The 8,961-nt window shown below is 37.1% G+C and overlaps 1 long non-coding RNA gene across 1 annotated transcript; it reads right to left on the reverse strand.

The window, feature by feature from the left end:
* Positions 1-1,652: 1,652 nt before the first annotated feature.
* LOC132276823 (uncharacterized) lies at positions 1,653-2,979 on the reverse strand. The gene is made up of 3 exons (XR_009470930.1): positions 2,935-2,979; positions 2,696-2,826; positions 1,653-1,808 (listed from the first exon to the last, which is right to left on the reverse strand). It is a non-coding gene; the product is annotated as an uncharacterized LOC132276823 (long non-coding RNA).
* Positions 2,980-8,961: the final 5,982 nt, after the last annotated feature.

An 8,961-nucleotide genomic window follows, 5' to 3' on the forward strand; every position in this document is an offset into this window, starting at 1 on the left:
ACAAACAAACCTCAATCTGAACTACTCCTTCTCCACAATTAAGTTTGTAAAATCCCTTTTATTTGGGTTCTCTTTGTTTTCCAAAACCAAGTATGCATTGAAATGGCTTAACATTATTTTATTGGAACTAACAAATCAACAGTATACAAGATCCATGGCTTCTGTTCAACTATATATATATATATATATATATATATATATATATATATATATATATATATATATATATATTGTGACGGCGGGTTATGAAAAGTTCCCTCCGTTGACTGGTGGTGAGGGAGGCGATATTGCGCCGACAGCGATGAAGATTGCAGAAGGGAGGCGATATTGCGCCGGCAGCGATGGAGATTGCCGAAGGGAGGCGATATTGCGCCGGCAGCGATGAAGATTGCCGATGGGAGGCAATATTGCCCCGGCAGCGATGAAGATTGCCGATGGGAGGCAATATCGCCCCAGCGGCGATGAAGATTGCCGAGGGGAGGCAATATTGCGCCGGCGGCGGTTAAGATTGCCTAAGAGAGAAATTTTGGAGGCAATTGAGGAAACAAATTGGCAATTTTGAAAAATTAGGAAAAAAATTCTCGATCGAAGGTGCAGATGGAAAGTCGACCGTATGTATATATATATATGCGTGTGTGGCTTATATATAGGTGGGTCTGGTACAAGTGTTGGTGTTTGGTGCTAAAGTTAGTAGTGTAATTCTGTATGGAATGAGCGATGGTTTCCAAATTGAGTTTCAGAGTCAACTTCTTAGATTGGAGTCTGTATGGAAGTTGTTTGGCGCTAAAACGGTGAAGGGTAGGTGAAGCTTGTTGATAAGGTGTTTGGTTGTCGCCATATCATTGGTTTTTAAGATTGCTACTTAACAAACGACAATAAACATTCCAAACGGTGTCGGTTGATTTAAGGCCAATTTGGTAATTTAATATTTCCGGTAAGCTCCGGTGCCTATGATTTTAGAATTTGTCCTTAAATTGCAAATTTTGAATAGTTTAGGGAGTATTACTTAGTTCAGGGGGGTTTTGTGTTTTTTGCTGAAAATATAGGGGGGTTTCTTGCACTTTACCCGTGTTTTTATTAACAAAAAGGCAACAAACAAACAGGGGAAGCATTGGGCCCACTTTGGGCTGGCAACCAGGCTGTTTACTGTGGCGATCGAGATTGCTAGCAAAATGTGCTGGCCCACCATTAGCTAGCACCACACCTTCTCTTACTATCGCAATACTGACTCATTTGCTAGCAAAAATCTATCTATACCGTTGCTCTTAAGAAATGTGTATAAATAACAGCAACAAATGCAAATATGGTACTCAACCATAAATAAATATAATAACATATCAAGGGGGGAAAAATGAACCTAGCTAGTCACCCAAAAAAAAAAAAAATTATTGATCACAATGCTTCTTCATCCTCTCTATACATACATACACACGCACATATATATATATATATATATGAGTACATAATATCACATATCTATATATATATTATCTGTAAAGCATTAATTCAACCAAGATCAAATGTGACGATATTATCGTTTGATTGATGGCACTGCACAGTAGCAGGTAACGAACCTGTATGAACTTTTGGAAGTGTTGCATCAAAAACTGACTGTAACTTGAGACACAGTAGCTTTTTCGCCAGACCGGTGTGGCAAAATAATTGATAATGAAGTCGTTTGTTCCAGCACTAACAATGTATATAGCTCTTCCGATCAGATTCTTCGTTCTTTCTTTTCCTATACTGAGCTAAAGTCTTGCTTTATATTCTTTGAAGTATTGGACTAGTTTTTCAATTGGGATGACTTGCTGTACACGGACACATTCAATTCAATTCCCAAGTTAGCAAATAAACAGCGAAAAAGAAAAAATCTGTTAATCAATAGATGAAATAAAATTCAAATGTAATATGACAAATATATTTAGGCAAATGCTGTGTTTTTAATCTTATTTAATCCTTGTGACTTTGATTGCTTTGTTTAATTTGCTCGCTTTTTACCTTCAATTAATTATAAATTATAAGAGCAGTTTATCATTGTCCATCTATAAAACACTTAAAATTTTGAATATAAACACAACTCAACAACACGAGCTATCAGCGGAACTATATCTATATACTTATGTAAAATCAGTACGTTTGAAGAATTATTCATTCAATTCCATAGTTTTTTTTTTAACCTAGATAACTAGTATAAAAATCTTGGCATGCATGCACTTAATTTATTATGAGTGCTAGAAAATCCTATGTTCAAATTAATTTGTTTACCTTGAAAAAGTTACAAGTGAACTACTCCATTCGTCTCAATTTAAGTGTCGCTTATGGAAAGTAGTAATTTTTAAGGAGATATGTGAGATATACTTTGTCTGAAAAATTATTAACTTATCCTTTTGAGTTTGGGATATTCAAATTTAAAATTTTAAACTCAAAGAACATATATAGAAAGATATGAAATATATTGTTTTAAAAAAGAAACTGAACTATTATTTTGAGACAAACAAAAAAGGAAAGTATAATACTTAAGACGGAGGGGGTACTTACCGAAAGTTGCAAGTAAACTACCTGCATGCCCCTATTATCTAATTAATTGTTAGGTTGTTTAATCCACTGACAGTATATATCACATTTTTATAGATAAATTATATGATAGTTATATATATATGTATGTATGTATGTATGTAAATGTAGATAGAGAGACACTTAGTTGTGATGTAAGAGGGTCGAATCCGGAGCCAGCAGAGGCAAAACTAACTCCGGTCATCAGCTCCTGGAGGCTAAGCGTTGGGTCCAAATATGATGGCACGTTATCTTTGATACCAACATATGAAACTGTTCCAAACATATATATATATATATATACCAATGAATGAATCATAATTTAAAATTATGAAGTAATACCTAATAATTTAAACTACAACAATAGCAATTCAAACATACCAATAAAATCTGCAACGAGCCTTCCATTAGTAAACCTTCCAGTTCTTATATTGCTCTAGTGCCCAAGAAACCAAACCCTACCTCAGCCAATGATTTCAGACCTATTTCCTGTTGTAACATAATCTACAAAGCCATATCCAAACTCATCTCCATCAAGCTAGCTCCTTTACTTCCCTTGCTTATTAGTTCTACCCAAACTGCTTTCATTAAAGGTAGACACATGTCTGACAACATCATACTAGCACATGAGCTTCTAAATGGCTATCATAGAATAAACCATTCCCCAAATTGTGCCCTTAAAATTGATTTAAGGAAGGCTTTTGATTCCATTCACTGGTAGTTCATCTTGGACACTCTTTATTTATTCGGTTTCCCAGCTACTTTTATCAATTGGATTAAACAATGTATAACTACACCAGCTTTTTCAATCTCATTGAATGGGGAACTGTTTGATTACTTCAAAGGAAGGAGAGGTATCAGGCAAGGAGATCCTTTCTCCCCCATGTTGTTTGTTATTGCAATAGAAGTATTGTCTCTATGTATTGACAAACACATTGCAAACAATCCAAGATTCAGGTTTTACTGGAGGTGCAAAAGGCTGTCAATCACTCACCTCTCTTTTGCAGATGACATTTTGATGTTCTCTCATGCTAGCGTAGACTCAGTTCAGGTGTTAATGGTAGCTCTATCTTTTTTCTGTAATATTTCTGGAATGCAGCTGAATAGGGACAAATCCAAGGTTTTCTTCTCAAGGGTTGACAATGGTCCAAAAGCAGCAATTTTATCACTTCTTCAATTTGAAGAAGGTTCACTTCCTGTCATGTATCTTGGGCTGCCATTTTCTTCATCCTTAATTAAAGCAAGGGATTGCCAAACTCTCATTGAAAGGATCACAGCAAGAATTGGAAGCTGGACATCAAGATTTTTATCGTATGTAGGAAGGGCTGTTTTGGTTAAATCAGTTCTTTGTTCTATTCAATCATTTTGGTCTCAGGCTTTCATTCTTCCCAAAAAGGTTCTTGAGCAAATCAACCAGCTGCTTAGAAGCTTCTTTTGGTCTGGGGTTGATTTGAAGCATAAGGGAGCAAAGGTGGCTTGGCAAGTTGTGTGCAGACGCAAGTGTAACGGTGGGCTTGGTTTTCCAGATTTGGAGCTGTCTAATAGGGTTGCCAGTCTGAAGCACATTTGGAAAATTTGTTCGAGAAAGGAGAGCCTGTGGGTTGCATGGACACTGGAATGCCTTGTAAAATCAAAGAGCTTTTGGGCGCTTAAAACTTCATGTCTGAGTTCAGGGTTTTGGAGGAAACTTCTAAGACTGAGGACAATGGCAAGAGGTCTACTAAGGCATAGGGTGGGGACAAGGAATGATACTAGCTTATGGTTAGACTACTGGCTACCAAATGGTCCTCTTATACAGCAATTGGGTCTCATTGGTTTGGAAATTCTTCAACTAGATAACAACATCTTAGTTGATAGACTAATTTCCAACAACCAATGGGCTAATCCAGCCACTATTCAGCTTCACCATTTCATCCAATCTAGAAGTTTCATTTCCCAATTACATGAACTGCCCTCCAATCCATATTCAGTCATATGGTTACCGTGTCCAAACAGAAATTTCTCTATGGCTCGCATATTGAAATACTTCAGCCCACAATCACCAATCTTTACCTGGCATAAAGTGGTATGGTGTAAGCATCACATCCCTAAGCATAGTCTCATTCTTTGGCTGGCTGTAGGAAGAAGACTCTACACACTTGATGCCAAACCTGTCATATACAAACACTACACGAACTGGTGCTACCTCTGTGAGTCTGACTGGGAGTCAATTGACCACATTTTCTTTAAGTGTGATTACTCCTCTAACATATGGAAGTTTAATCAAGAAGTGGCTGGGTTCTACATCAGGCCTAACAGCTGGAATGCCATGATCCAATGGTGCTCCACACACTGGTTACCAGTAGATTGCTTAGTACATAAGTTGTTATGGGCAGCTGCAGTGTACTTTATGTGGAGCAAAGATGTATCATATACTATAGTATAATTTATTTAAATATTATTTGTAAATATAATATTTATTATAATAATCTATATATATTTATATAGTTTAATATCAAGAAAATAAAACTATAAAATAAAAGAACCTGTTAAAGTCGAGGCTAGAATTTAATTCTATAGCCTTAAGACAGATACGCCCCGCTACAGTGCTAACGGACTCTTCGGCTTCTATCTCCCAAGATACAACGACTTTTCTTCCTTTGGTAGTAGTACTTCAAATCAATGGAATAGGCGAACCGGCTCGGTGAAGTACTCTCAGACTCGGATTCGGACTCGAAGTGAGTGACTAAGGTTCGAACCCAATTAGTTAGGGTTGAACCCAAACAGAATCCCTAAGGTTTGAACCCAATTGGTTAGGGTCGAACCCAAACAGATTATAAAAGAAAAAGAGGGAGAAATAAATTCAGAAGAGAGAAGATTTTGTTCTGAATTTGGTATATTGAAATGAATCCAAGGAGGGCTATTTATAGGCTTAATGGTGCCTATTCCAAATGGGTGCACCCATATATCGAATGGATGCAACCATTGTGGACCAATGAGACATTAGAAAGCCAAAACTGATTTAGGTTCAAAAGGTGCAACCCTTGGTTCAAACAAAAACTGTTTTATGGTTTTTCATTTGAATTTAAACCCAAAACAGATTAATCCGATCCAGCCCAGCAAGCAAACTTCGGCCATTAATTCAGCCCAGCCCAGCGTGTTCCACCCGCAAGCCCACTTAAATAAGTCCAGTAGATAAATAAAATAAATTTCAACCACACAGGCCTAGTCCAACTTTGTGTAAAAAGGTTAGACCCATTTTACAATTAAGCCCCGCCCCGCCCAAGCCCGGACCGGACCGGGTCGGGTCTGGCGGGCGGCGCGCGCGTGTGTGGTAGTTGGTTCGGATCCAGGCTAGCCTAGGTCCTCCCCCTTTTAAAAACTTGGGTGCCCTTGGGCCCAAACCCAAATCCCATACTAGACATATATATACTCAAGGTTGCTTTGCTACTTTTTCGATGTGGGACAAGCATTTCCCACTTTATTCACACCCATTTAGGCTTTATAAATCACTTACTTTGGAGCCCATTTCTCATTCACCCGGAAACGGATTTGAGAAAATAAATATACCACGTTCATCTCCTCGCAAAGAGGAACGCGCTCGTCAATAGAGTCGCAAAAAATTCTTAGCGGAATCTTTTAAAAATCCTTTCAAAGTTTGCGTTTTCTAATGCCGTTTCCAACAATCCCCCACATGAATGAAAATTTGCGCAGATTACAAAAGAAGAAGATACAGACACTATAGAGAGTACTATTGGAAAGTTACTGCATCGGGATAGGTAGCTTTTGGCCTTGAACATTCCCTAGTGTATTACTATCGGATTTACTGGCTAACCAGTGAATATGATGTCTTGAACTGTTCAGCCGTTTATGTAAACCAAGACAATAGTAAACACACAGTTCCTTCCCGCACAGAGTCGGTTCTCATGGTTGTGTTCATATGGCCCTGAACAACGCCTTGTATTTCATGAGAGCTTTAGAAAACTTAGCCTTAGAAGTTTTCATAGAAACGGCCCCACTTCACACTCATATAGGTGACTTCTTATTAAGAGTATCCTACCATACCCCACTTGAATTTTCAAGGTATAAGAGTCATTAAAAGCATTGCATATCCTACTCATCGCTGTAGGTAACACTGTCTCATCATAGAAATGGGTAGAAGATTAAATCTTCCCAGTGCTTCTAGTGAGCCATTCAGAATTTCTGTTGTCCCTTTGAACCTAGATCTTGGGATCTCCAGTCAACTAGGTTGGGTTTCCATTAAGATGACTCGTTAGCTTTCGGCTTTAATCCCATTCCCCTCGATGAACTATACACTTGCTCTCTTGTCAAACCTTTTGTAAATGGATCCGCTAAATTATCTTTTGACCTGATATAATCTATTGAGATTATCCCACTTGAGAGCAATTGTCTAACGGTATTATGTCGTCGACGTATATGTCGAGACTTACCGTTATACATATTACTTTGTGCCCTTCCAATTGCTGATTGACTATCACAATGTATACATATAGCGGGCACCGGTTTAGGCCAATTTGGAATATCTTCTAAGAAATTACGAAGCCACTCAGCTTCTTCACCAGCTTTATCCAAAGCAATAAATTCAGATTCCATAGTGGATCTGGCAATACAAGTTTGTTTTGAAGATTTCCAAGATATGGCACCTCCTCCAATAGTAAAGACATAGCCACTTGTGGATTTAGAATCCTTTGTATCTGATATCCAATTAGCATCACTGTATCTTTCAAGTACTGCTGGATATCTAGAATAATGTAATCCATAACTTATAGTATATTTTAAATACTTTAGAACCCTGATTATTGCAGTCCAATGGTTCTTTCCTGGATTACTAGTATATCTACTCAATTTATTAACTGAGTATGCTATGTCTGGTCGTGTGCAATTCGTCAAATACATTAAGTTTCCTATAATACGAGAATACTCAAGTTGTGATATGCTAGGACCAGTATTTTTCGATAAATGAAGATTTACATCAACAGGAGTCTTTACAAGACTACTATCCTCTTTATTAAACTTTTCTAATATTTTCTCAATATAGTGAGATTGAGATAATACTAGACCATCTGATGTTCTAGAAATCTTAATTCCTAGTATGACATCAGCTATGCCTAAATCTTTCATATCAAAATTTTTGGTCAACATCTTTTTAGTAGTTTTGATTATAACATCATTACTACCCATTATTAGCATATCATCCACATATAGGCACACAATGACATATCCATTTTGAGTGTTTTTCACATACATACATTTATCACACTCATTAATTTTAAAACCATTTGACAACATCACTTTGTCAAATTTTTCATGCCATTGTTTAGGTGCTTGTTTTAATCCATATAAGGATTTTACAAGTTTGCACACCTTCTTTTCTTTTCCTGGAACTATAAACCCTTTAGGTTGTTCCACATAGATTTCCTCCTCTAATTCACCATTTAAGAAGGCAGTCTTAACATCCATTTGATGTATTTCTAAGTTTTGCAGTGCTGCAATAGCTAGTAACAATCTAATGGATGTTAGTCTTGTGACTGGTGAATATGTATCAAAATAATCCAAGCCTTCTTTTTGCCTGTATCCCTTAGCAACAAGTCGGGCTTTATATTTTTCAATTGAACCATCAGGCTTCATCTTCCTCTTGAAAATCCACTTATACCCTAAAGGTTTAGTACCAGGAGGAAGATCCACCAGCTCCCAAGTATGATTTTGCATGATGGATTCAATTTCACTATTTATGGCTTCTTTCCATAAATTAGCTTCAGGAGAAGACATAACTTCCTTGTAGCTTTGTGGCTCATTCTCCAATATATATGTCAGAAAGTCAGGACCGAATGACTTAGACGTTCTAGCTCTTTTGCTACGTCTAGGTTCTTCCTCATTTTCATCATCTATAGACTCTTGGTCTATATTCTCTTGTATATTGCTATTAGCAGTATCATAATTTCTTTTAAGAGGATTTTTGCATGGAAATATATCCTCAAAGAAATAAGCATTCCTTGACTCAATAATTGTATTGACATGGATATCAAGAATGTCTGATTTATGCACAAGAAAACGATATGCACTACTATTCTGTGCATAGCCTATGAAAATACCATCAAAGGTTTTTGGTCCTATCTTAACTTTCTTAGGAGTAGGAATCGCAACCTTAGCTAAACACCCCCACACTTTTAAGAATTTATAGGAAGGTTTTTGACCTTTCCATAATTCATAAGGTGTCACATTTGATTTCTTTTGAGGTACCTTGTTGAGAACATAATTAGCAGAGAGCAATGCTTCCCCCCACAAATTCTGGGTTAAACTAGAACTTATCAACATAGCATTCATCATTTCTTTTAAGGTACGGTTTTTGCGTTCAGCAACACCATTCTATTGAGGTGAATAAGGAGCGGTAGTTTGGTGAATAATACC

Source organism: Cornus florida, unplaced genomic scaffold, assembly GCF_030987335.1.
Source record: "Cornus florida cultivar Cherokee Brave unplaced genomic scaffold, ASM3098733v1 CherokeeBrave_3.0.0_Hap2_Chr10, whole genome shotgun sequence".
In the NCBI taxonomy this organism is placed as follows: Eukaryota; Viridiplantae; Streptophyta; class Magnoliopsida; order Cornales; family Cornaceae; genus Cornus; species Cornus florida.